Source organism: Mirounga angustirostris, unplaced genomic scaffold, assembly GCF_029215605.1.
Source record: "Mirounga angustirostris isolate CCGP_5_RB_7025 unplaced genomic scaffold, mMirAng1.0.hap1 SCAF_1, whole genome shotgun sequence".
In the NCBI taxonomy this organism is placed as follows: Eukaryota; Metazoa; Chordata; class Mammalia; order Carnivora; family Phocidae; genus Mirounga; species Mirounga angustirostris.
The window spans coordinates 196,564,768-196,585,554 of record NW_026991709.1 but is presented as its reverse complement, the minus strand read 5'-3'; the positions used below and the strand labels follow the sequence as shown (position 1 = coordinate 196,585,554).

General features: G+C 36.5%; 1 protein-coding gene across 1 annotated transcript in view; it reads left to right on the top strand.

The window, feature by feature from the left end:
• DOCK3 (dedicator of cytokinesis 3) overlaps positions 1–20,787 on the top strand; it is a 568,243-nt gene that overhangs the window by 313,540 nt on the left and 233,916 nt on the right. The window lies entirely within an intron of this gene.

Genomic DNA, 20,787 nt, shown 5'->3' with positions numbered 1-20,787 from the left:
TAAAATGAAAAGACAACCTGCAGAATGGCAGAAAATGTTTGCAAACCATATATCAGATAAGGGGTTTATCCAAAATATCTGAAGAAATCAATAAAACAATCTATTTTAAAATGGGCAGAAGAACTTAATAGACATTTTTCCAAAGAGGATATCAAAATAGCCAATGGATACATGAAAAGATACTCAACATCACTTATCATCAGGGAAATGCAAATCAAAGCCACAATGAGATACCACCTCACACCTTGTTAGAATGGCTGTCAAGAAGACGAAAAACAACAGGTGTTAATGAGGTTGTGGTGAAAAGGGAACCCTTATATCTTGTGGGAATGTAAATTGGTCCAACCACTATGGAAAACAATATGAAGTTTCCTCAAAAAGTTAAAAATAGATTTATAATATCCAGCAATTGCACTTCTGGGTAATACCCAAAGAAAATAAAAATAGGATTTCAATGACATCTATGCACTCCTGTGTTTTATTGCAGCATTATTCACAAATAGCCAAGGTACAATGCAAAAACCCATCAACAGATAAGTAGATAAAAAATATGTGGGACATATACACAATGTAATCCTATTCAGCCACAAGAAAAGAGGATATCCTCTTATTCGTGACAGCATGGATGGACTTTAAGCACATTATGCTAAGCAAGATAAGTCAGAAAGATAAGTGCTGTACAATATCACTTATATGTAGAATCTAAGAGTTAAACCTGTAAAAAACACAGTAAAATGGTGGTTACCAGGGGATGAAGGGCAGGGATCAGAGTTATGGTGTTTAAGATTACAAACTTGTAATGAGTAATAAACAGCCATAGAGATCTAATGCATAGAATAATGAATATAGATGATAATATTGTACTATAATAATTAAATGTGATAAATATTGCTATATCAACAATCATATTACAATATACAAATGTATTAACATAATATGCTGTCCCTTAAATGTACAGAATGCTACACATCAAATTCATCTAATGAAAAAAATTAAGAACAAAAATATTTTTTAATATTTACCCATGTATTTACTATTTCCAGTATTATTCATTTATGAAGATCCAGGAGTTTCCCTTTGGTGTCCTTTCCCTTCAGTATAAAGAACTTTCTTTACTGTCTCTTGTTATGTGAGTTTGGTTACAATGTTGTCTTTAATTTTCCTTTTTCTTTTTTTTGAAAGAGGGCTTTTTAAAAAATTATTTAAATTCAATTAGCCAAGGTATATTATATTATTTGTTTTTGATATAATGTTCAATTTATTTATTTGAGAGAGAGAGAGAGATCTCAAGGGGGAGAGGGGCAGAGGGAGAGAGAGTCTAATATGGGGCTTGATCCCAGGACCCTAGGATCATGACCTGAGCTGAAGGCTGACACTTAACCAACTGAGCCACCCAGGTGCCTCATTTTCCTTTTTCTTAAAATGTCTTTATTTCATCTATAATTCTTGAATGGTATTTTTCTGGAGATAGAATTTTGGATTGCCTTTTCCTGGTACATTAAATATACTGTTCCACTGTGATCTGACCTCATAGTTTCTAATGAAAAATCAGTATAAATGTGAATCATTATTTTGCTGTATGTAATTTACTGTTTTTCTCTGACTGCATTTAAGATCTTTTCTTTATCTTTGGTGTGTCATAGTTTGGCTATCATGTACCTATACATGGATTCCTTTAGTTTGTTTGCAAGTTTGCTAAGCTTATTGAACTTCTAAATTTATGTCCTTCACCAGTATTTGGAAGTTTTTTTGCCATTACTTCTACAAATATTTTTTCTGCCTTATTCTCTCTCTTCCCTCTCTCTCTGGGATTCTAATTATGTTAGAACTTTTAAAATTGTTCCACAGGTCTTTGAGGCTCTACTTTTTTTGTTCCAATATATTTTCTCTTTTCAGATTAGATTTATTCTGTTCATTTGTCTTCAAGTTCATTGACTCTTTCATCTGTTGTTTTTATTTTGCCATTAAACTCATTCAGTGAATTTAAAAATTTTCTCATATTTTCTGTTCTAAAATTTCTGAAATTTTTTTTATATGTTCCATTTTTCTGTTGAGATTTCTTATTTTGTCACTTATTAATGCATATTTTCCTTTATCTCACTGAATGTAATTAACAGCTCCTTTAAAGTGTTTGATAATACCAACATCTTGACCATCTCAGGCTTGGCATCTGTTGATTAGTCTTTTCCCTTAAGAATAAGTAACATTTTCCAGCCTCATGAAATTCAGATCAAATAACTTTGGGTTTAAAAAAATAATAACAACTTTGGATTGTGTCCTGGACATGGTGAACGTTACGTTGTGGAAAATCCGGATTCTCTTACATTGTTCCTAAGAGTGTTGAGGTTTTGGTTTTAGCAAACAGTTAATTTGCATGCTGTAATGCCTGTGGCAGGTAGTGGCTCAGAATTTGGTTCAGTTCTCTAAGCCTCAGGTACAAGCTGCTTTCAGTTTGCCCCAAGCAGGCATGGTTCAGGAGCCAGCCAGAGACTTGATCTGTATTTAAACACATAATTCAGGGTTACCCTTATCAGGCTGTCTCCCTATCAGTGTTTTCTCTTCCCTTTCTAGTGCCCTGGTTACCCAGGATCTTTTGCTGTTTCCTTTAGCCATAAAGATGACTGCCTTTTTATTAGAGTTTTGGGAGCTATGAAGACTGCAGCTTCCATTAAGGCAAAATCTTTTTTAAAAAAGTGTGGGGAGAATGTTGCTTACTTCATGAAAATTGCTTTACCTTTGACTTCCTTCCAAAATCTGCTTGCCTTCATTCCGTTTCCTGAATCCTCAGATATAGTTGGGGGTTTTTTTTGTATTTTGCCCAGAGTTGATAGCTGTGGTTTGTGGAAGGATTGGTTTGTTAGATAGTCACTCTTTTCTTTGGGAAGTGGAACTTCAATACTGTATTCCTTCTTGAGAGACTGGAATGAATTAGAGCTGTGATCTTCCAAGCCCTGAAACCTGGCCCCCTGTGTTTATAATACAATGAACGTTTCACAAAATTATCTTTCTTGTTAACCAGTTCTAAGTCTAGAAACAAAAATACTCTTTGCCTGGCAGTCTGAGAGGTAATCAACGTAAATAGATGAATATTTTACCTTCAGGTAGTTTCTCTTATGCTAAAGTCTCATACCTGTTACTCTGCCATTGTCATGCACACCTTTTGGGTTACTTTTTTATTTAAATACTTTCTAGAAGACATACAAATGGAGAAAAGATACATAAAAAGATGCTCAATATCATTAATCATCAGGGAAGTGCAAATCCAAATTGCAATGATCACTGGGTGTTATACAAAAACAATGAATCATGGAACACTACATCAAAAACTAATGATGTACTGTATGGTGACTAACATAACATAATAAAATTAAATTAAATTAAAATTTAAATAATTGCAATGAGATATCACCTCACACCTGTCAGAATAGCTAAATCAAAATGACAAGAAGTAACAAGTGTTGGGGAGGATGTGCAGAAAAAGAAACCCTTGTGCACTGTTGGTGGGAATGTAAGTCGGTACAGCAACCACGGAAAACAGTATGGACTTTCCTCAAAAAATTAAAAATAGAAATAACATATGATCCGGGTGCCTGGGTGGCTCAGTTGGTTGGGCGACTGCCTTCGGCCCAGGTCATGATCCTGGAGTCCCGGGATCGAGTCTCGCATTGGGCTCCCTGCTCAGCAGGGAGTCTGCTTCTCCCTCTGACCCTCCTCCCTCTCATGCTCTCTGTCTCAAGTAAATAAATAAAATCTTTAAAAAAAAAAAAAAGACATGCCATATGATCCAATAATTCCACTACTGGGTAGAAAACAAAACAAACAAAACACTAATTTTATTTAGAAAACAAAACCACTAATTCAAAATGATGTACACATCCTATGTTTATTGCAGCATTATTTACAATAGCCAAGATATGGAAGCAACCTAGTGTCCATGGATAGACAGATGGATAAGGAAGAGGTGTACACACACACATGCACACACGTGTGTGCACACACGTGCACCCACACACACATACAGGAATATTACAAAGCCCCTGTGACCCCCCCTCCTGCTGAAATCACCATAATCAGACTTTTGTGACAATCATTTCCTTCTTTTTCTCTCTGATTTTCTATGTGAGGATTTTGTGAGCTTTTAATTTATTTCTTCATTCTAAAATAATTATCATTTATTACATGTCATACCTTGTTATGGGTTCTAGAGATGCAGCTGTAAGTGAAATAGACACAATACCTACCTTCATGAACTTTACAGCCTAGTTATAGGACTTCCATTTTGTGATGAATTTTATTAAAATACTTCTCAGAGAATCTGTAAAAAGATTTATTGAATAACATCATACCTATGGAGCATTAATATTTTCTTTTTGTTTCATTCTCTTAATCATTTATCAAACATTGTGTACTTTTTTTTTTTTAAGATTTTATTTATTTATTTGAGACAGAGAGAATGAGAGAGACAGAGAGCACATGAGAGGGGGGAGGGTCAGAGGGAGAAGCAGGCTCCCCGCCGAGCAGGGAGCCCGATGCGGGACTCAATCCCGGGATTCCAGGATCATGACCTGAGCCGAAGGCAGTCGCTTAACCAACTGAGCCACCCAGGCGCCCCAAACATTGTGTACTTAAAAGAACTATTTTATGCCTTAGAAAGTAGCAGTAAGCCAAAAGTGACAAAAGTCACAGCCCTTATAAACATGTTAGTAAAGGAATCTGATTTTCTTTCTTGAAGACAACTTACAGATAAGGAATGAGTCCCCCAGCTCTTTCAGCTTATTTTAGCATCATCAGAGGAATCTGTTGTACAAGTGTTAAGCTAAATCATTATCTGCTATGGTCTAAATGTTTATGTCCTCCCCAAATCCATATGTTGAAAATCTAACATTTGATGTGATACTATTAGGAAGTGGGGCCTGTGGGAGGTGCTTAGGTCATGAGGGTAGAGCCCTATGAATGGACTTAATGCTCTTATAAAAGCACGTATAAAAGAGACCCCAGGCAGCTCCCTTGACCCTTCTACCACATGAAGACGCAGTCTGCAATTCGGAAGAAGGCCTTTACCAAAACCTAACCAAGCTGTCACCCTGACCTTGAATTTCCAGCCTCCAGAACTGTAAGAAATAGATTTCTATTCTATATAAGCCATCCAGTCTATGATATTTTATTATAGCAGCCTAAAAGGCTAAGACATTATCTTATCATGTAAACAAACAAACAAAAAACCCACTGCCTTTTTATTATTCTTCCTTCTCCCTAACCATTGATGACCTTGGTAAAAGCAACAGTATTGTATATTGTACCAACTATATTAAGTCAGTCATTTCTAAGACTGAATATACAGAAAGGAAATTGGTCTAGGTAAAGTGAAACATTAACTGTAAGAATTCTAAAGAGAAGTAGTGTTGGTTTTTGGGTTTTTTTTTAGATTTTATTTAAATTTAAGTTTGTTGACCTAGAGTGTATTATTAGTTTCGGAGAGAGAACCCAGTGATTCATCAGTTGCATATAACACCCAGTGTTCATTATATCATGTGCCCTCCCCAATGCCCATGACCCAATTACCCCATCCCCCTACCCACCTCCCCTCCAGCAACCCTGTTTGTTTTCTTAACTATAGAGTCTCTAATGGTTTGCCTCCCTTTCTATTTTTTGTCTTATTTTTCCTCCCCTTCCCCTGTGTTCATCTGTTTTGTTTCTTAAATTCCACATATGAGTAAAATCATATGCTATTTGTCTTTCTTTGACTTATTTTGCTTAGCATAATACCCTCTAGTTCCATTCATCCCATCTTCTTTATCCATTCATCAGTCAATGGACATCTGGCTCTTTCCATATTTTGGCTATTGTGGACATTGCTGCTATAAACATTGGGGGTGCATGTGCCCCTTCAAATCACTATTTTTGTATCCTTTGGGTAACTGCAATTGCTGGGTTGTAGGGTAGTTCTATTTTTAGCTTTTTGAGAAACTCCATACTGTTTACCAGAGTGGCTGCACCAGTTTGCATTCCCACCAACAGTGTAAGAGGGTTCCCCTTTCTCCACATCCTTGCCAACATTTGTTGTTTTCTGAGTTAATTAATTTTAGCTATTCTGCCCAGTGTGATGTGGTATCTTTGTGGTGTAGTGTTCTTTTTAACATGGGAAAGAAGCATAGCTTAGCATAGATCTCTTGAATTTTTGTTTCTCTTAACAAGTATCTGAGCAGAGCTAAGAAGTTGGGCACATGTTGATTCATTGTTAATTATAGAGTATGGTGATAACAGGTTTGGGTATTAGTCATGCTCTCCTAGTGTTTGACAATAACTCTTAATGCAAGAAGAAAAGGATTTTTTTTTTTAAGAGAATTAAGAGCATTTCCAATACTGTTTCATTGTATATGCCATTTCCTTGGATTTGAGCCTTGAAATAGCTTTACCCGGGTATAATTCCAAAATAGACTTTTGTTTATTCTCCTTTGTATTTGAAAGTGATACTTGCTGATGAATTAAACTTACTTTTTATAGTCATAACATGACATGGTTTCTTTTTTCTAAGATGCAAGTAGATTGATTCTGTCATTAAAATAAGGACCGATACTGACAGTAATTCAAAGCTTATTATTATCTGTTGTATTGTTCCTTACCTAATAGTAGTGTTGTTAAGGTGACAACTTCATGCCGTTTAATATCATTTTTTCCTACTGAATTCCTGGTCCCAAAGTATTTTAAACTTTCAACTAAAGGGTAACTCTGCTTTTCTGCTCATGATCCTTGAACTATGACATAAAGCTGCCATAAATTTAACAAATGCTAATCAGAGTCAAAGGTCCCATAAAAAATGTATACTGAGGATTAAGAGAAAAGGCTTGAACTGGGGAGGAATTTATTGCATCAAGTAAGTCAGTGACTCTAGGGAATGTCAGTAAGAGGCCATTTAGAGGCTGGGTCTTACTTCAATGCTGGATCTGGCCTGAAAGGCAGTAAAAGAAGGTAAAAATGAGGTTATCATTCCCAAGAACTTTTGAAATAAGAAAGTAAGTTTTCCCTCTGAGGGTTAATGACAAAAACAATATATAATTCTTCATTGCATACTTGCAATTACCTTAGAAAAATAATGCAGCCTACCAGACTTTCTAGAAACTAGTATGAATTTATCTAAAGAAAAATTGTTAGCCAGAAGAGTGATTTTTAAATGATAGAAACTTAGGGAAAAAAGGAGTATCACAGAGTCGATCCCATCCAGATACTTGATAGGGAAAAGGGAGTTCTGTTAGGTTGGCCCTACCCCTTCCATTCGTGGGGCACATTTCATCTGATAAGTTGGGGTGTATATGCTATGGGTTGGCAAGTTTCCAGGATCCAGGCAGGAGAGAACTGATTTTTCAGGAGTCAGCTATAAAATAAAATAGAATTTAATATTTGAGCCAGAGATAGGTAAAAAGCCAGGTACTGCAGGAGAAACTAATTGTTCAGAATAATCAGAACCAATGGAAATTTCATGAGGCCCAGTCTACAGAAGACAGGCATTTAAACAACAGAGATTGATCTGGTTTCATTACATTGTGGAGATGTATGCATGAGACCATCAGACTATCCTTCGAATATCCAAATAACACATTCCGCATTGTTAAGAGTCCATTCCAGGTATGCAACCTTCTGATGTTTTGACTGTTTATATATAGTGTTGCTAAGGCCAGTGCTAACATCAGACTCTCTTAATGTTTTTCATTGTAGAATGATAACTTGACATATTGTTTTGTTTATTATATTTTCTTTTGAACTTCAAGTGAGGTTTGAGATATTCAAACTTACTGGTTTATGGCACACTACTGTCATCTGTCACTTAAGGCTCCTCCCTTGTTTATTTATATATGTTTTCCCATTATTCTCTATCTTTACTCCTATTCTCCCACCACCACTATTGTGAGCAATTAACATATGTTCTTAGATATGTTATTGTTCCCCCCAAATTTTATGTATGTGTTTTTAATTTTGCATAAGGTATTGAAATTTGTATTTCCCTAAACAATATAATGTTGCTCTGTGTACATTTAGATTATTATTTCTTTTATTTCACTAATTTTTTTATTTTGAAAAATGCAGTTATTTTTTGTAAAAATGTGATGTATGTTAAAATGTGTTTGCATTTATTAATTTTTAGTTAGTAGGGTTTTTAAATTTCTCTTTTTTGTTTTTTAAAGATTTTATTTATTTTAGAGACAAAGAAAGAGCACATGAGCAGGGAGAGGGGTAGGGATGGGGGGAGGAGGAGAGAGAGAGAATCTGCAGTGTACTCCATGTAAAGCCCAACATGAGGCTGCTGACAGGAGCCTGGATCTCACAACCTGGAGATCATGGCCTCAGCCAATCAGGAGTGGGCCACTTAACTGACTGAGCCACCCAGGCACTCCTTAAATTTCTCCTTTTAATTCTAACATGGTAACTATTGCTTGTAAAAAATTGTTATTATTATTATTATTATTATTATTATTATTATTATTATTATTCTGTCTGGTTTATTTCACTTAGCATAATGTGTTGCAGGTTCATCCATGTTGTCACAATGGCAAGATTTCCTTCTCTTAGATTATTATTTCTTGCTGTTGCTCCTAGTCTGCCTCCAACTTCCTGATGCTACAAATAGTTCTATAATAAACATCCTATAAAAGTTTCCTCAAGGACCTGTGTCAGAGTTTCTCTGGGATATCACTGCGAGTAAGATTGCTGCATTGTAGTATATATGGCTATTTTTTCCAGATTTATTGAGGTATAATTGGCAAATAAAATTGTATATATTTCAAGTGTACAAGATGATTTGATATAAATATACATTGTGAAATGTTTTGCCATAATCAAGTTAATTAACACATCCATTCTATCACATAGTTACTTTTTTTCTGTGTGTATGGTAAGAATCCCTAATCTGGCTTAGCATATTTCAAGTATACAATAAATACAGTATTACCAACTATAGGCATCATGCTGTATATTAGATGCCTAGAACTTATTCAGCTTATAAGTGAAGTTTGGGCCCTATGACCAACATCTCTTCATGTCCCCGACCCACCCCACCAAGGAATGATTGTTCAATTCTTTGTTTCTGAGATTGGCTTTTTAAAGCATAAAAGAACTTTTTTTTTTTTTCAATTTAAATTCAAGTTAGTTAACATATAGTGTAGTATTGGTTTCAGGAGTAGAATTTAATGATTAATCACTTACATATAACACCCAGTGCTCATCCCAAAAAGTACCCTCTGTGATACCCATCACCCATTTAGCCCATCCTCCCACCCACCTCCCCTCCAGCAACCCTGCTTGTTTTCTTAACTATAGAGTCTCTTATGGTTTGCCTCCCTATTTTTGTCTTATTTTTCCTTCCCTTCCCCTGTGTTCATCTATTTTGTTTCTTAAATTCCACATATGAATGAAATCATATGCTATTTGTCTTTCTCTGACTAGTTACTTTGCTTAGCATAATACACTCTGTTCCATTTACGTTGTTGCAAATGGCAAGATTACATACTTTTTGATGGCTGAGAAATAATTCCAATGTATATATACATCTTCTTTATCCATTTATCAGTCAATGGACATTTGAGCTCTTTCCATAATTTGGCTATTGTGAATAGTACTGCTATAAATATTGGGGTGCATGTGACCCTTCGAATCAGCACTTTTGTACCCTTTGGATAAATACCTAGTAGTGCAATTGCTGGGTCATAGGGTGGTTTTATTTTTAACTTTTTGAGGAACCTCTGTATTGTTTTTCAGGGTGGCTGTACCAGTTTGCATTCCCACCAACAGTGCAAAGGGGTTCCCCTTTCTCCACATCCTTGCCAAGATCTGTTGTTTTCTGAGTTGTTAATTTTAGCCATTCTGACTGGTGTGAGGTGGTATCTTATTGTGGTTTTAATTTGTATTTCCCTGATCCTGAGTGATGTTGAGTATTTTTTCATGTGTCTGTTAGCCATTTATATGTCTTCTTTGGAGAAATGTCTCTTCGTGTCTTCTTCCCATTTCTTAACTGGATTATTTATTTTGGGGGTGTTGATTTTGATGAATATGGATGTAAAAGTTCTCAACAAGATACTAGCTAATTGAATCCAACAGTGCATTAAAAGGATTATTCACCATGATCAAGTGGGATTTATTCCTGGGCTTCAGGGGTGGTTCAATATCCATAAAACAATTAACATGATCACATTAATAAGAGAAAGGATAAGAATCATATGATTCTCTCAATAGATGCAGAAAAAGCATTTGACAAAATATAGCATCCTTTCTTGATAAAAACCCTTAAGAAAGTAGGGATAGAAGGAATGTATCTCAACATCATAAAGGCCATATACGAAAGACCTGCAGCTAATATCCTCAGGGGGAAAAACTGACAGCTTTTCCCCTAAGTTCAGGAACACGACAGGGATGTCCACTCTCACCACTGTTGTTCAACAGAGTACTGGAAGTCGTAGTCTCAGCAATCAGACAACTAAAGAAATAAAAGACATCCAAATTGGCAAGGAAGAAGTCAAACTTTCACTCTTCACAGGCAACATGATACTCTGTAGAAAACCTGAAAGACTTCATCAAAAAATTGCTAGAACTGATACATGAATTCAGTAAAGTCACAGGTTATAAAATCAATGTACAGAAATCTGTTGCATTTCTATACACCAATAATGAAGCAGCAGAAAGAGAAATCAATGAATTGATCCCATTTAAATTACACCAAAAACTGTAAGTTACCTAGGAATAAACCTAACCAAAGAGGTAAAAGGTCTGTATGCTGAAAACTATAGACCACTTATGAAAGAAATTGAGGAAGACACAAAGAAATGGAAAAACATTCTATGCTTATGGATTGGAAGAACAAATATTGTTAAAATGTCTATACTACCCAAAGCAGACTACACATTCAGTGCAATCCCTATCAAAATAACACTAGCATTTTTCACAGAGCTAGAACAAAGAATCCTAAAATTTGTATGGAGCCAGAAAAGACCACGAATAGCCAAAGAAATGTTGAAAAAGCAAAGCAAAGCAGGAGGCATCACTACCCCAGACTTCAAGGGGTATTACAAATCTGTAATCATTAAGACATTATGGTATTGGCATAAAAACAGACATATAGATTGATGGAACAGAATAGAGAACCCAGAAATAGACCTATAACTATATGGTCAACTAATCTTCAACAAAGCAGGAAAGAATATCCAATGGAAAAAAGACAGTCTCTTCAACAAATGGTGTTGGGAAAACTGGACAGCCACATAAAGAAGAATGAAACTGGACCATTTTCTTACACCATACACAAAAATAAATTCAAAATGGATGAAGGACTTAAATGTAAGACAGGAAACTATCAAAATCCTAGAGGACAACACAGGGAGCAACCTCTTTAACCTCAACCACAGCAATATCATAATTAGACACATCTCCGGAGGCAAGGAAAACAAAAGCAAAAATGAACTATTGGGACCTCATCAAGATAAAAAGCTTCTGCACAGCAAAGGAAACAATCAATAAAACTAAAAGGCAACCTACGGAATGGGAGAATATATTTGGAAATGACATACCAGATAAAGGACTAGTATCCAGAATCTATAATATATAAAAACTTTATATATTTATATAAGAACCTTACACTATAATATACTGCATGTAATGACATACAATTTATGTACACTATATCAGAACCCTATATAAGACCCTTAAATCAGAATACATTTAGTATTCCCCTTCTAATTTTTCTATTATTGTACATTTCACTTCTGTTTTTTGTTGTTTTGTTTTAGAGCTTTATTGAGGTATGATTGACAAAACTAAGATATTTAAAGTGATATTTGACATTGTAATAGCAGATCCCCCCTACCTTTCCAAGGAGTGTCACAGAAAAACATCAGCTTATTATTTCCTTGGTAGATTGAAAAGTTATAACCTCCTCCCCTACCCTGCAAAGTGGGGCTCTCCCTGGCCTAATTTTCAAAATAAAGAATATAACATCTCAAAAAAAATTATCACAAAGTGATAATTGATAATTTTTTAAAAGTTTATTATAATTGACACCCAATGTTACATTAGTTTCAGGTGTACAACACAGTAATTTAACTTCTCTATACATTATGCTCTGCCTGCCACAGGTGTAGCTAACCATCTGTCGCCATACAATGCTATTACAATATCATTGACCATATTCTTTATGCTGTGCTTTCTATTCCCACAACTTACTCATTTCATAACTGGAAGCCTGTATTTCTCAACCCATTTTCCCCATCCTTCTGGCAGCCATCACTTTGTTCTCTGTATTTACAGCTCTGATTCCGCTTTTTGTTTGTTTATTCATTTGTTTTATTTTTTCGATTCCACATGGAGTGAAATTGTATGGTATTTTTCTTTCTCAGTCTGACCTATTTCACTTAACATAATACTCTCTAGGTCTATTCATGTTATTACAATGGCAAGATCTCATCCATATTTATGGCTTCATAATATTCCTGTCTCTGTGTGTGTGTTTGTGTGTATGTGTGTCCATCTTCCTTATCCATTTGTCTATCCTTGGAAATTTAGGTTGTTTCCATCTCTTGGCTGTTGTAAATAATGTTGCAATAAACACAGGGTGCATATATCTCTTTGAATTACTGCTTTCATTTTTTTAACTTCTTTTATTTAAATTCAATTAGTTAACACATAGTGTATCATTAGTTTCATATGTAGAGTTCAATAATTCATCAGTTGCATATAACACCAGTGCTCATTACATCATGTGCCCTCCTTAATGCCCATCACCTAGTTACCCCATCCCCCCACCCATCTCCCCTCCAGCAACCCTCAGTTTTTTTCCTATAGTTAAGACAATCACAAAACAAGACAACCTACTGAGTGGGAGGAGATATTTGCAAATGAGGTTTCTGATAAGGGGTTATTATCCAAAATATATAAAGAACTTACACATCTCAACACTCAAAAACCAAATAATCCTATTAAAAAATGGACAGAAGACATGAACAAACATTTTTCCAAAGAAGACATACAGAATGCCAACAGACACATGAAAAGATGTTCAGTATCACTAACCATCAGGAAATACAAATCAAAATCACAATGAGATATCACCTCACACCTGTCAGGGTGGCTAACATGAAAAAGACAAGAAATAACAAGTGTTGGCAAGGATATAAAGGGGAAACCTCCTGTACTGTTGGTGAGAATGTAAATTGGTGCAGTCACTGTAGAAAACAGTATGGAGATTCCTTAAAAAATTAAAAATAAAAATATCATATGAACCAAATTCCACTACTGGGTATTTACCCAAAGAATATGAAAACACTCATTCAAAAAAGATATGTGCACCCCTATGTTTATAGCAGCATTATTTTTTTAAAAGATTTTCTTTATTTGAGAGCAAGAGAGAGCACAAGCAAGAGTGAGGCAGAGGGAGAAGCAGATTCTCCCTCTGAGCAGGGAGCCCAATGCAGGCTTGATCCCAGGACGCTGGGATCATGACCTGAGCGGAAGGCAGACTTTTAACCGACTGAGCCCACCCAGGCATACCGTATAGCAGCATTATTTACAATAGCCAAGATATGGAAGCAAGCCAAGGTTCACTGACTGATGAATGGATAAAGAAGATGTGTGTGTGTGTGTATATTTATATATATTTATATATTTATATTCAAATATATATTTATGTTATGTTTACATATATATAATGGAATATTACTCAGCCATAACAAAGAATGAAATCTTGCCATTTGCAACAACATGGATGGATCTAGAAAGCATTATGCTAAGTGAAATAAGTCAGAGAAAGAGCAAGGTTCAGTAGTAGGAAGGCAGGAGATTGGATTAATTTCACAGTGTTTTTAATGGTCATAAACTTGAGGGGTAAATGGTAAAGGGTGGGGTGGGATGGGGGGTCGTGAGTAGTTTGTTTTTTGTTTAAAGTTTCCAGCTGTTTTGTTTGTTTCAGTAGGTAAGACAGAGTCATTTAAAAGGGCTAGAGCAGACAAGGGTAGGATTTGGCACAACACAATCCCTTTATGCCCTTGGGATTATGGCCTGATGTGAAAATATTGATTGTGATGCATCTCCAGATAACTGAATGCAAATGTGCACTTTTTGCCTTTTCCCTTTCTTTGCTGCAGCAGGTTGAGTCATATCCTGAAGGCTTGGATGGCAGGGTAGCTGCTATCATTCCTGCCCTGTATATACTGTCACTGGAGTGTGAAAGCTGTGAATGAACAGATACTATGCTGTAGTCAAGAGACAAAGCTTTCTCTAGGGCATTCTTCTGCTGTGGAATGTTTCCTTTCTCATCCACTCTGGGAATGAAATATATAAATGGTCTAGCTTTTTTGTTGATTCTGACAGGGAATCACTGCACTATTTCAGGTTTGATTGGTTTTATTTGTTAATATTTAAAGTAATAAACAGCAGTGAAGGCTGGATTGAGACTCAGCTTAATTTTGTGACCCAGAGCAATGCACTTGGGGTAGAGGGTATAGGAGGACCTTTTATGGTAGGCGTTATTTAATTTCATCATTTAAAAAAAATCAAAGATATATGTATATATGGGTTTTAAAATCATGTATTAAAGACAACTGGGCTTTTAATGAAAAATAGTAGTTCTTGGCTGTCTCTCCCCATTACTGATTCCCACTGCACACACATTTTATCCAGTTCTTTTAGCTATTTCTTCTGATAGTTCATATATCTAAATAATATTCTTTTTATGTATATCTTGATTTTTTTTTCTATTTTAGGCATCATTTCATGATCTCTTAGTATAGAAGATGAGAAATTACGCTCTGAATGTTCTTCTCCATACATATATACTCTTCCCTCCTGCAATACTTACTAGTTATATTACCATTTTGTTGTTGTTGAATCAAAATGCAATTGCTACTATGTCTGTATAACTACTATCACATCTGAGCCACATAGTGAGCTAAAGTGACATTTCCTTTCTAGTGTAACTTTGTTTTTTTGTAGTTAATAATTGTCTCTCATTTGTTTTGTTTCCTGTTTTCTAAGCCTAAACCTTCTGATAGAAATGAAAATCTCCTTTCAGTATGTTCAAACACTTTAGGTATTTTACCAGTTTAATTTTTTTCTCAGTGATATCTTATCTGGAACCCGCCAACCTCCTGTGTTAATCTGGCCTTAGAATTTTCTTTGCCCCTTCCCTAGGTCCCTCTGTCTCCTGGATTAAGTCAATGTCATCTTAATTTTTGATTTACTTTCTAATTTGATGAATCACTGTCTGCATACCTTCCTGCGTAAAGTATATGGAGAATTTTTTTTTTTAGATTTTGCATATTTGAAATGCCTTTGCCCTTAGTTTGGTTGATAATTTGGCTTGATATAAAATTCTTGGTTACAAATAAACTACAGAAGTTTTAAAAGCATTCCTTCATTATTTTTTAGCTTCCAGTGTTGTTGTTGACAAGTCCAGTGTCATTCTAGTTCCTGACTCTTTCACTGACAAGTTGTTTTCCGTGAAAGATTTTAGGATTAACTCTTTGTTCACAGTGTTCTGTAATTTTACAATAATGTGTCTTTTTTAAAAAAAATTTTTATTGTTATGTTAATCACCATACATTACATCGTTAGTTTTAGATGTAGTGTTCCATGATTCATTGTGCAGAACACCCAGTGCTCCATGCAGAACGTGCCCTCTTTAATAGCCATCACCAGGCTAACCCATCCTCCCACCCCCTCCCCTCTGGAACCTTCAGTTTGTTTTTCAGACTCCCATCGTCTCTCATGGTTCGTCTCCCGCTCTGATTCCCCCCCCCCTTCATTCTTCTCCTCCTGCTATCTTCTTTTTTTTTTTCTTAACATATATTGCATTATTTGTTTCAGAGGTACAGATCTGAGATTCAACAGTCTTGCACAATTCACAGCACTTACCAGACGACATACACTCCCCAGTGTCTATCACCCTGTCACCCCATCCCTCCCACCCCACCCCCCACTCCAGCAACCCTCAGTTTGTTTTCTGAGATTAAAATTCCTCATATCAGTGAGGTCATATGATACATGTCTTTCTCTCTTTGACTTATTTTGCTCAGCATAACACCCTCCAGTTCCATCCAAGTTGTTGCAAATGGCAAGATTTCATTCCTTTTGATGGCTGCATAATATTCCATTGTATATATATACCACTTCTTCTTTATCCAGTCATCTGTCGATGGACATCTTGGCTCTTTCCACCGTTTGGCTATTGTGGACATTGCTGCTATAAACATCGGGGTGCACATACCCCTTCAGATCCTTACATTTGTATCTTTGGGGTAAATACCCAGTAGTGCAATTGCTGGATCATATGGTAGCTCTATTTTCAACCTTTTGAGGAACCTCCATACTGTTTTCCAGAGTGGCTGCACCAGCTTGCATTCCCACCAACAGTGTTGGAGGGTTCCCCTTTCTCCGCATCCCCGCCAACATCTGTCGTTTCCTGACTTGTTAATTTTAGCCATTCTGACTGGTGTGAGGTGGTATCTCATTGAGGTTTTGATTTGGATTTGGACTTGGATTTGCCTGATGCCACGCGATGTTGAGCACTTTTTCATGTGTCTGTTGGCCATTTGGATGTCTTCTTTGGAAAAATGTCTGTTCATGTCTTCTGCCCATTTCTTGATTGGATTCTTTGTTCTTTGGGTGTTGAGTTTGATAAGTTCTTTATAGATTTTGGATACTAGCCCTTTATCTGATATGTCATTTGCAAATATCTTCTCCCATTCTGTCGGTTGTCTTTTGGTTTTGTTGACTGTTTCCTTTGCTTTGCAAAAGCTTTTTATCTTGATGAAGTCCCAATAGTTCATTTTTGTCCTTGCTTCCCTTGCCTTTGGCAATGTTTCTAGGAAGAAGTTGCTGCAGCTGAGGTTGAAGAGGTTGCTGCCTTTGTTCTCCTTTAGGATGTTGATGGACTCCTGTCTCTCATTGAGTCTCTTTTTGTGTGTGGTGTAAGGAAATGGCCCAGTTTCATTCTTCTGCATGTGGCTATCCAATTTTCCCAACACCATTTGTTGAAGAGACTGTCTTTGTTCCATTGGACATTCTTTCCTGCTTTGTCGAAGATTAGTTGACCATAGAGTTGAGGGTCCATTTCTGGGCTCTCTATTCTGTTCCATTGATCTATGTGTCTGTTTTTGTGCCAGTACCATACTGTCTTGATGATGACAGCTTTGTAATAGAGCTGGAAGTTCGGAATTGTGATGCTGCCAGCTTTGCTTTTCTTTTTCAACATTCCTGTGGCTATTCAGGGTCTTTTCTGGTTCCATACAAATTTTAGGATTATTTGTTCCATTTCTTTGAAAAAAGTGGATGGTATTTTGATGGGGATTGCATTGAATGTGTAGATTGCTCTAGGTAGCATTGACATCTTCACAATATTTGTTCTTCCAATCCATGAGCATGGAATGTTTTTCCATTTCTTTGTGTCTTCCTCAATTTCTTTTATGAGTATTTTATAGTTTTCTGAGTACAGATTCTTTGCCCCTTTCGTTAGATTTATTCCTAGGTATCTTATGGTTTTGGGTGCCATTGTAAATGGGATCAACTCCTTAATTTCTCTTTCTTCTGTCTTGTTGTTGGTGTATAGGAATGCCACTGATTTCTGTGCATGATTTTATATCCTGCCACTTTACTGAATTCCTGTATGGGTTCTAGCAGTTTTGGGTGGAGTCTTTGGGGTTTTCCACATAAAGTATCATGTCATCTGCAAAGAGTGAGAGTTTGACTTCTTCTTTGCTGATTTGGGTGCCTTTTATTTCTTTTTGTTGTCTGATTGCTGTGGCTAGGACTTCTAATACTGTGTTGGATAGCAGTGGTGATAGTGGACATCCCTGCCGTGTTCCTGACCTTAGGGGGAAAGCTCTCAGTTTTTCCCCATTGAGAATGATATTCGCTGTGGGTTTTTCGCTTTTATGATATTGAGGTATGTACCCTCTATCCCTATACTCTGAAGAGTTTTGATCAAGAAAGGATGCTGTACTTTGTCAAATGCTTTTTCTTCATCTATTGAGAGGATCATATGATTCTTGTTCTTTCTTTTGTTAATGTATTATATCATGTTGATTGATTTGCGGATGTTGAACCAACCTTGCAGCCCAGGGATATATCTCACTTGGTCATGGTGAATAATCCTCTTAATGTACTGTTGGATCCTATTGGCTAGTATTTTGGTCAGAATTTTTCTATGCATGTTCATCAGGGATACTGGTCTGTAATTCTCCTTTTTGATGGGGTCTTTGTCTGGTTTTGGGATCAAGATAATGCTGGCCTCATAAAGTGAGCTTGGAAGTTTTCCTTCCATTTCTATTTTTTGGAACAGTTTCAGAAGAATAGGTATTAATTCTTTTTGAAATGTTTGGTAGAATTCCCCTGTGAAGCCATCTGGCCCTGGGCTTTTGTTTGTTGGGAGATTTTTGAAGACTGCTTCCATTTGCTTAGTGGTCATAGGTTTGTTCAGGTTTTCTATTTCTTCCTGGTTCAGTTTTGGCATTTGATACATCTCTAGGAATGCATCCATTTCTTCCAGGTTATCTAATTTGCTGGCATAGAGTTGCTCATAATATGTTGTTATAATTGTTTGTATTTCTTTGGTGTTGGTTGTGATCTCTCCTCTTTCATTCATGATTTTGTTGATTTGGGTCATTTCTCTTCTCTTTTTGATAAGTCTGGCCAAGCGTTTATCAATCTTGTTAATTCTTTCAGAGAACCATCTCCTAGTTTCGTTGATCTGTTCTACTGTTCTTTTCGTTTCTATTTCATTGATTTCTGCTCTGATCTTTATTATTTCTCTTCTCCTGCTGGGTTTAGGATTTATTTGCTGTTCTTTCTCCAGCTCCTTTAGGTGTAGGGTTAGGTTGTGTACTTGAGACCTTTCTTGTTTCTTGAGAAAGGGTTGTATTGCTATATACTTTCCTCTTAGGACTGCCTTTGCTGCATCCCAAAGATTTTGAATAGTTGTGCTTTCATTTTCATTGGTTTCCATGAATTTTTTGAATTCTTCTTTAATTTCCTGGTTGATGCATTCATTCTTCAGTAGGATGCTCTTTAGCCTCCATGTATTTGAGTTCTTTCCAACTTTCCTCTTGTGATTGAGTTCTAGTTTCAAAGCACTGTGGTCCAAAAATATGCAGGGAATGATCCCAATCCTTTGGTACCGGTTGAGACCTGATTTATGACCTAAGATGTGATCGATTCTGGAGAATTTTCCATGGGCACTAGAGAAGAATGTGTATTCCGTTGCTTTGGGATGGAATATTCTAAATATATCTGTGAAGTCCATTTGGTCCAGTGTCATTTAAAGTCTTTATTTCCTTGTTGATCTTTTGCTTAGATGATCTGTCCATTTCAGTGAGGGGCGTGTTAAAGTTCCCTACTATTATTGTATTGTTGTCAATGTGTTTGTTTGCTTTTGTTATTCATTGGCTTATATAACTGGCTGCTCCCATGTTAGGGGCATAGATATTTATAATTGTTAGGTCTTTGTTGGATATACCCTTTAACTAGGATATAGTGTCCTTCCTCATCTCTTATTACAGTCTTTGGTTTAATATCTAATTTGTCTGATATAAGGATTGCCGCCCCAGCTTTCTTTTGGTGTCCATTAGCATGATAAATGGTTTTCCACCCCCTCAATTTCAATCTGGTGGTGTCTTTGGTTCTAAAATGAGTCTCTTGCAGACAGCATATCGATGGGTCTTGTTTTTTGGTTTTTTTTTTTAATATTTTATTTATTTATTTGATTGAGCGAGAAGGAGAAAGAGAGTTCAAGATGGGGGAGGGTCAGAGGGAGAAGCAGACTCCCCGCTGAGCAGGGAGCCCGATGCGGGACTCAATCCCGGGACTCCAGGATCATGACCTGAGCCAAAGGCAGTCGCTTAACCAACTGAGCCACCCAGGTTCCCTCGATGGGTCTTGTTTTTTAATCCAGTCTGATAGCCTGTGTCTTTTGATTGGGGCATTTAGCCCATTTACATTCAGGGTAACTATTGACAGATAGGAATTTAGTGCCATTGTATTGCCTGTAAGGTGACTGTTACTGTATATTGTCTATGTTCCTTTCTGGTCTATGTTGCTTTTAGGCTTTCTCTTTGCTTAGAGGACCCTTTTCAATATTCCTTTTAGGGTTGGTTTCGTGTTTGCGAATTCCTTTAGTTTTTGTTTGTCCTGGAAGCTTTTTATCTCTCCTTCTATTTTCAATGACAGCCTAACTGGATATAGTATTCTTGGTTGCATATTTTTCTCATTTAGTGCTCTGAATATATCCTGCCAGTCCTTTCTGGCCTGCCAGGTCTCTGTGGATAGGTCTGTTGCCAATCTAATGTTTCTACCATTGTAGGTTACATATCTCTTCTCCTGAGCTGCTTTCAGGATTTTCTCTTTGTCTCTGAAACTGGTAAGTTTTACTATTAGATGTCGGGGTGTTGACCTATTTTTATTGATTTTGAGAGGGTTTCTCTGTGCTTCCTGGATTTTGATGCCTGTTTCCCTCCCCAAATTAGGGAAGTTCTCTGCTATAATTTGCTCCAATATACCTTCTGCCCCTCTGTCCCTTTCTTCTTCTGGGATCCCAATTATTCCAATGTAGTTTCGCCTTATGGTATCGCTTATCTCTCGAATTCTGCCCTCGTGATCCAGTAGTTGTTTATCTCTCTTTTTCTCAGCTTCTTTATTTTCCATCATTTGGTCTTCTATATCACTGATTCTCTCTTTTGCCTCATTTATCCTAGCAGTTAGCGCCCCCATATTTGATTGCACCTCATTAATAGCCTTTTTGATTTCAACTTGGTTAGATTT